This window comes from Suricata suricatta, chromosome 5, assembly GCF_006229205.1.
Source record: "Suricata suricatta isolate VVHF042 chromosome 5, meerkat_22Aug2017_6uvM2_HiC, whole genome shotgun sequence".
Taxonomy (NCBI): Eukaryota; Metazoa; Chordata; class Mammalia; order Carnivora; family Herpestidae; genus Suricata; species Suricata suricatta.
The window spans coordinates 118,899,559-118,908,394 of NC_043704.1; positions in this window are offsets into that span (position 1 = coordinate 118,899,559).

Consider the following 8,836-nt stretch of genomic DNA (forward strand, 5'->3'; position numbering starts at 1 on the left):
AGGGGGACAGAGGATCTGAGCCAGGCTCTGTGCAACAGGCTGAGAGCAGTGAGCCTGATGCTGGGCTCGAACCTGTGAACCATGAGATTATGACTGTACCAAAGTCGAATGCTCAACCAACTGAGCCACGCAGGTGCCCCCACCTAAATAATTGCTTCAGCCAAGAGTCACCAATGCTAAAATTACTGGGCAAAAGTTTGAAAAGTGATAGGATATTTACATAATCTTAAAGTATCTCCTTATAACAAATTTCTTTTTTTATGTTTATTTTTGAGAGAGAGCATGAGTAGGGGAAGGGCAGAGAGAGAGGGGGACAGAGGATCCAAAGCAGGTCCCCCCACTAACAGCAGTGAACCCAATGTAAGAGCTGAAACCCACGAACCATGAGATCATGACCTGAGTGGAAGTGGGATGCTCAACTGACCAAGCCACCCAGGCTCCCAAAGACATTTCTTAATTACAGAAAAAAAAAGTGATAGTAACTGCACAATGAGGAAATCTGGCTGAATGTACTTTAACATAGTGTCAACAGAGATCACATTGGACCAACAATACCAGATATCTCCAGATGCATTGAGAAACAGGGCTGGGACCAGGGTGAGGCAAGCTAGGCACCTAGAGCTGACTCTGTACTTAAGAATGAACATCTTAAAATCTACACACCTAGCCCCTCGCTGACTCTGACAACATCACTTGTGTGCCACTCTGACCCAAACTACTTAACCTGATACTAATCATGAGGAAACATCAGATGAACTCAAAATGAAAGACATTCTACAAACTAACTGGCCTGGACTCTTCAAAAATGTCAGTGTCACGAAAGGCAAAAAAAGATTGAGTAAAGTTCACAAATAAAAGGAGACTCAAAAAAAAAACAAAAACCACTACACAAGACAACTGATTACAACACATGATCTGGGATTTTCTTTTTCTGTAAGGGACACTATTGTGACAATTGGTGAAATTGGAATAAGATCTCTAGATTAGCTAATAGTATTGTGTATGATGATTATGTAAGGGAATATATTTGTTTTTAGAAAATTCTGACTCAGGTATTAGGAACAAATGGGCATTGTGCCTGCAACTTACTTTCAAATGCTTCAGGGGAAAAAAAGGGTAAATAGTTAAACAGAAAAAAGATAAACCAAATGTGGTAAAATACTAATGTTTGGTAACTCTGGGTAGAAGGCATATGGGAGTTCCTAGTGATACCTTGCAACTTTTCTGTAAGTCTGAAATTGTGTCTAATATTTTTCTGATAATATCTGATAAGAATTCCCTAAGAAGACAGTAGAGAGAATGGGAAGAGGCAATCTCCATAAAGCAAACCTCTTTCCAGAATTGAAGACCTACGTCCTCCATCTGACAGTTCACTACAGGATGTCCCCAGTAGAATAAATCAAAAACTAAAATCAACAGCACAGGGAACAAGTGGTGGGCAGGGTATGGAGACACGGGCCCCCTCCTGCACTGTTGGTGGGAATGTAAACTGGTGCAGCCGCTCTGGAAAACAGTGTGGAGGCTCTTCAAGAAGTTAAAAATATAATTATTCTACCATCCAGCAATCAAACTACTAGGTTTTTACCCAAAGAATACAAAAACACGAATTCAAAGGGATACATTAACCCCTATCCATTTATAGCAGCATTATTTACAATAGCCAAGATATGGAAGCAGTGTCCATCAATTGATGAATGGGTAAAGAAGATGTGGTGTATACACAATGGAATATTACTCAGCCATAAAAAAGAATGAGATCTTGCCATTTGCACCAACATGGCTGGAGCTTAGAGAGTATTTGCTAAGTGTAATAAGTCAGAGACAGATATAATTTCACTTACCCGTGGAATTTAAGAAACAAAACAAATGAGCAAAGCAGAAAAGTGAGAGTATAAACAAAAAATAAGGCCACCTCTAGGAAGGTCAGAACATTGATTCTGAATAGAAAACTTTAAAGATACCAGAGAGAAAAGACAGGGTACACACAAATGACTAAGAATCAGACTAACAGCAAACTCATTTGGAACGACAATGCTAGAAGCCAATGCAATAATATTTTTAAAGTGCTGAAAGAAAATAACCATCCAGCGGTGGTGCCTGGATGACTCATTCGGCTAAGTGTCCGACTCTTGGTTCCAGCTTGAGCATGATCTCATGGTTTGTGAGTTCAAGTCCCACATTGGGCTCCATGCTGACAGTATGGAGCCTGCTTGAGATTCTCTCTTTCCCTCTCTCTCTCTTTCTCTGCTCCTCTTCTGCTCACTCTCTCTGTCTCTCTCTCAAAAATTAGTAAGTAAACCTAAAAAATATTTTAAAAATTTTTAAAAAGAGACTAACTGTCCAACTAGAATTCTTTACCAAGGTGAACTGTCTTTTGAAATTGAGGAGATATTCTTTTCAGATATTCAGAAACTAAGGAAGTTTATTACTCAAGGATCTTCACTGAAAGAACTACTTCTTGATATAATCTAAAAAAAAGAACTCAAAGATGGAAGTTGAATGAGGTATGAGAAGCAACACTGAGCAAATAGATTGATAAGCATGTTATTAAATCTATATATGACAGACTTGAAAGGGAGAGAGACAGAGACAGATGTGCACACTCAGACAACATTCTGCTTTCTTGTTTCAGCTCTTATACTGTAAACAGATGTTCTTTATAATATTTAGTGCTACCCTTTTTCACATCTGTGCTTTTTATTGGTGATTTTGCGATTGAAAGGGCTCCCAAGTGTGCAGTGAAATGCTGTGTAGTGTTTCCAAGTATAAGAAGGCTGTGATGTGCCCTACAGAGAGAATACGTGTGTTAGATAAGCGTCATTCAGGCATAAATTAGAGTACTTTGTGAGTTCAATGTTAATAAATCAACAATATGTAGTAAATAAATATCTTTAAAGAGAAACACACATAAAACAAGGTTGTGTATTGAGTCATTGATGGAGGCATGACCTGAGGCTGCAGGAATGCAACCCCGTATTGCCTCCAGGAGTAATGGTTCGGTGTTTGATAACTTAGTTTTGGTGATATCTTTACAGAACATAAATACCGCAAATAATGAGACTTGACTGTACTTTTTTCCGGTTAATTTAATATTTGGTGTTTATTATTTATGGTTCCTTATTTCTTTCTTCCCGGTGTTCTGAATTAGATTTTATTCTAAGTTTCATCTATTTCACAGTACTAAAAGCATAATATACTAACCAGAGTTCCAATCTCTTCCTTCCGTTTGTTCTTTCTTTCACTTCTTTCTTTTGGATATGACTGATTGCATTAGTTTCAGGTGTACAGCTTAGTGATTCAGCAACTCCATACTTTATGCTAAGCTCACTGCCAGTATAAATGCTTTCTGTCATCATGCAATGTTATTACAGTGTCACAGACTGTATCCACTATGCTGTGCCTTTTATTCCTATGATTCATTCATTCTATAAACTGGAAGCGTGTGTCTCCCATTTCCCTTCACCATTTTGCCCACCCACCCATGGACCTCCCCTTAGGCAAATACCAGTGTGTTCTCTGTAGTTATAGGTCTGATTCTGCTTTTTGTTTGCTTGTTTATTTGTTTTGTTACTTAAATTTGGCATAAAAGTGAAGTCATATGGTATTTGTCTGATTTATGTCACTTATCGAGGTTGTAGTAAATATGTTTCAAAGCAAAGTTTTTCCTTCTTTGACAACATAAAATGTAAACATACCTACTAAACTGTCCTCATTGCTAACAATCATATCAGACCGTTTGGATTTACTCAAGTCATACAAATGAACCCAAAATTGTAAGTTGCTATGCTTAGCTTTACACAAAGTATGTCATTTAGTGAAAACCCCTAGGTCAACACATCTTGCCATGCGTCATAAGATGGGCTGATTTAAAGTCAGTTTGAAAACTGTAACTTCTGGGGCACCTGGGTGGCTCAACCAGTTAGGTGTCCGGCTTTGGCTCAGGTCCGGCTTCGGCTCAGGTCATGATCTCACAGTCCGTGGGTTCGAGCCCCACATTGGATTCTGTGCTGACAACTCAGAGCCTGGAGCCTGTTTTGGATTCTGTGTCTCCCTGTCTCTCTCTGATCCTCCCCTGCTCGCGCTATCTCTCTCTGTCTCTCAAAAATAAATAAAAAACATTAAAAAAAATTTTTTAGAAAACTGTAACTTCTTGAAATGGGCCAAACCTAAAATGATTGAGACCAATTTGCTAAATTCAAGAATTCTGAGTTATTTTTGCAGATGATATATAACCTTATGCTCATGGTAAAGGATTCAGAGTGCTGTGTGCAAAGGGAGTTTTCACGGGTGATGAAAATGTTTTCTCTCTCAGTGGTGGTGGTGGTTACACAGATGTATACATCAAAATTCATGGAACTGTACATCTCAATAAACCTGACCAAAAAATGAGAATCTTACGGTGTTAGGGAAGAAAATAGTGACAACAGTGGTCGTGAAAAGAAGTTTCCTTTTTTATTTTGGCTTCTTAGCCAAAAAGCAGAGACAGAAATCTTTATTATTGAAAACTTAGCAGTAATTTCCCACATTTTCTTCTGCAGGACCATTCTTTACTTTGGATTTTTAATTGCCTTATACAAAATTTATAAATTTTTCCTCAAAATACAAAGTTTATTCGTATCTATGAATTAAAAAAAAAGTTTTTAGCCATTCTGTAATGTGGTTTTCCTCTTAACTCACAGAACTCATTCACTGGAGATTTGATAATGTTCATAGTTGAATAAAAGGCTTGAGGCCATGAGTGAAACAGGATGATTGAAATCAGAAGGGGAGGTAGAATAAGTAATGCCCTCTCTTAAGTAATGCCCCCTCTTTAGAACTTTCTAGACACTGGATAAACATAAAAGGCATGTTCCCAAACCTGTGCATTATAAAGCTCTTTCCCTTCCCACAAAATGCACAGATAAGTGAGTGAATGAAAAGATTTCATGTCACTTAATACACTTCAGGTGGGGAGAATTTAAGAGATGGAAGAATGAGCCGGCTCGTGTTTCTGACACGGGATGCCTCTTAAGAGCATGGAGATGGGTAGATACCTGGGCAGGTATGGCAGGTGTGAGTGTGGTTTCCTTTAGATTAGATAGTAACCCTTTCGAAGACTCCCAGTGGCTCCGCTGTGAAAAGACGCCACTATTTCTGTAGGGTCCCTTCAAGCTTTAGACAGGCTGTGTACCTATTCACTTCCTTCTCTGAAGGCTGGAAGAAGGCTTCTATATACCATGGCAACGATGCTATGCGGTTTGTACAGACATATCTACTGGGTGGAGGTGTAGTTCTCATCGCTGACCTCTGGAAACAGTTGATGTTTCAGGTGCACTGAAGAATCACAGTACGGGAGGGGGAGAATCCTGAGTTCATCATGGACTGACTGTGCAAGTGCACAGAGACCCTTCCTGGGTTCTGGAGAGAATTAAGTGAGAGAGCACGCAGGACCGAACACACATGTATAAGTGCAGTGATTGGCACAGCAGATAGTCATGTGACTTCTCTCTTTCTGAAAGATGTAAAATTCACATTTTCCTTTATGCTTTGTTTGCTAGGATGCATGTTTTGCTTTGGGTTCTGAAGTAACTTCCTCTAGTCTGGGGTTTTTTGTTGTTTTTTTTTTTAGTATAGTTATTCTTCCTTTCAATTTCTACTTCTCCCCTTGATTATGGTGGGCCCCAAAGTCCTCTTTTATTTTCAGATCTTGCTGGGCATCAAGCCTCAGAATTTGAAGTTCTCAGTTCTCATTCCTTTTGGTTTCACTGCATCAGGGTATGAGTGGGCTCAACAGCAAGGCAGGCAAGGACCTCGGCAGAGCACTGGTGAGGTATGGGCTGGGCTAGATTAATTTGGCCCTGAGGAGGGAAGCCAGTGCTTACCACCATGATCTCTCAGACTTGTGTAGGGAGGACACAGCACAACTCCACACCTTCATTACACAGCAGAAGGCCTGCATTGATAACATGCCCAGATTCATATGGGGACTATGAAGGGCTCACTTCTCTGTCTTGTGGCCAAGTCACACAGATGAGTCTGACAAGGACTTGAACACACTAATTTATTTGTTTGTTCATTCTGTCATCAAGCAGTTACTTTGTGTGTCTTGCAGGAAAAAAGACTAGGTCCCCATCTCTGTCCTCAAGAAGCTCATGTCTAGAAGCAGTGGCTGACATCTACACATGAGGTAGCCAGTGTTCCAAAGAAAATCACCTGTGGACCCCAAGAGCCTCTGAGTAGTGAGGAGGGCTGTCCGGGTTTTAGTATTTCAAATCCTATCTTTTTAAGAAATTCCCCAGTCCAGGGCACACTGGGTCAGTTGGTCACCCTAGCAGGGAGGGACTGTGACTAGTTTTTGCGGAGGCAGGAAGGCACCGAGGTTTCTGGGTTCAGCCTTGAAGCACCATTCATCTTCCTTGTGTACTTTCTGATCTATTCTTGAGGAAGTGATCCCAAGTTCCTGGGAGTGTGTGAGGCTGATACAATGAGTGGTAATCCTGGGCTCTGGTGTAAGAATAAAAAGTGTAAGGAGTGACAGTGGTGGGGAAGAGCCTGGAAGAGCAGCCTCCTGGGCCACTTGTGAGGCCAAGCTCAGAATGTGAGGAACAGATAAAGCCCAGGACCACCAGGTGGTGGAACTCAGAGTAGCAGTGGCCTCTGAATCAAGAACAATAGACTGGCCCACTAGCAAAGGGACCTTCAGAGTTTGTGAACCTGCTGCCTAGAGCCCACAGGCTCCTTACCCTGAGAGCAGAGCAGGATAAGAGATGCCAGCAGAGAATAATGAACATGGAAGAAACACAGTATCCCTTTGTTGCTCAGGCAAATCTGTCTGGGTTAGGGAAATCAGCCCTGGATTTTTAACCTGAGAATTTATGCTTAGTTTATCCCATACCCAACACCTGAAATTACATACATATATATATATATATGCATATTCTCAGAAGATAGCATCCATCAGGGGCTCAAAGTTGCTCAAGAGTGGAAACAGATTAAGAAACACTAGACAGGGGCGCCTGGGTGGCTCAGGCGGTTAAGCTGACTTCAGCTCAGGTCATGATCTCACAGTTTGTGAGTTCAAGCCCGGCGTCAGTCTGGGTGCTGACAGCTCAGAGTCTGGAGCCTGCTTTGGATTCTGTATCTCCCTCCCTCTCTCTCTCTCTCTCTCTCTCTCTCTCTCTCTCTCTCTCTCTGCCCCTTTTCTGCTGGTACTCTGTCTGACTCTCAAAAATAAAATAAGAACATTGAAAACATACACACACACACTAGACGAAGTGGTTGCTAAAGTCCTTGTTTTCACTCTCTATGATTCTTTGATAGTACTCATGATAACTGATTTGAATTTATAAAAGGCCTAAAATGTGATCTAAAATCAGAGTATATGATTCTGCAGTCCATAGAATTCAGACTCAAGATTTTAACATCAACTCTTACCTGAATTTCTAGCCTTTCAGCCTGTCCTACAGATTTCTGAACTTTACAGCCATAAAAGCATGTGAGCCAATTTAATTCTTCTTTCTCTTCCTTGCTCTCTATTCTACTGGGTCTGTGTCTCTGGGAAACTCTGATCAGTACACAACCCATTAGTCATTTTATTTCAAGTTACAATACTGAGGATTAATATATATATATGACTCACCAAAATGCTTAAGTTCACCACTGGTGAAAGCAACCCTGAGTCCATTTGGAATAAATGAGTACTACTGGATAGAAACAAGGTACAGAGAGAAAAGAATATACTCTTTTTTATCGGTAGGTGTATGTTCTAAGCTTCAAGTAATATGACCAAAGAACCCAGTTTGGTAAAATTGGCTGAAAGCAAGTTGGTTAATATGACAGTTTGGTCAAAAGCACAATTTGGTTCAAAATAAAGATCCTTTACTTTTTAAGTGTACTGTTAAAACATTTGCAAAAAAGCATGTATCCATATTACTTTCATAGTTTTACAAAAAGAAGATAATGAACATTTTCAGGCACTGGTTTTTTGGAATGCTGGTGGTAGTGGAGAGGCTGCTGAAGTAGGCATTAACACCTTCCTGCTCCCTACAGATGAGGACTGCATCTTGGGAGCAGGACCACCTCCTGGGAAATAAAGCTACAGGAATCTCAAAATTTCCATAGGCCTCCTTTCTGCAATTGCCATGGGTTCTTCCTAGCTGAAAAAGTGACTGCTGGACGTTGGAGGGGTGGGGTGGGGGGCTTGATGGTATAAATGAGCACCCTACGCTTGTCCTTTCTTCCTCACCGGAGGGCTGTAGAAGGTCTTACTCGTGTTACTTCATCTACAAATATTTATTGATGCGTATTATATGTACCAAGGTTTTCTTGGGATAGTGGGGAGACTCTGTTTGTTCACATATGCTTAAGTCTGAATCTTTAATTTCTTTTCAGGTCACTTTATTTTTTTTTTAATGTTTTATTTATTTTTGATACAGAGGGAGACAGAGCATGAGAGGGGGAGGGGCAGAGAGAGAAGGAGACACAGAACCAGAACCAGGCTCCAGGCTCTGAGCTAGCCGTCAGCACAGAGCCCGACGCGGGGCTCGAACCCACGAACGTGAGATCTGACCTGAGCCGAAGTCGGAGGCTTAACCGACTGAGCCACCCAGGCGCCCCTCACTTTATTTTTTTAAAGAGACATTCATAAATTGCAACTTTGGTAAAGGAAACGCGAGGAAACTAAGTCACAGGCGCACGCCCCTCGCGGCTGCCCAGCCCCAGCACAGGATCCGAAAGGGTCTCGGCGCAGCCGTGACGTCACGGCGTCGGGGCGGGGCCGCGGCAGGGGCGGGGCCGCGGCAGGGGCGGGCCGCTTCCCGGATCTCGCGGTGGGGCGGGCCGGGGGTGGCGGCCCCGC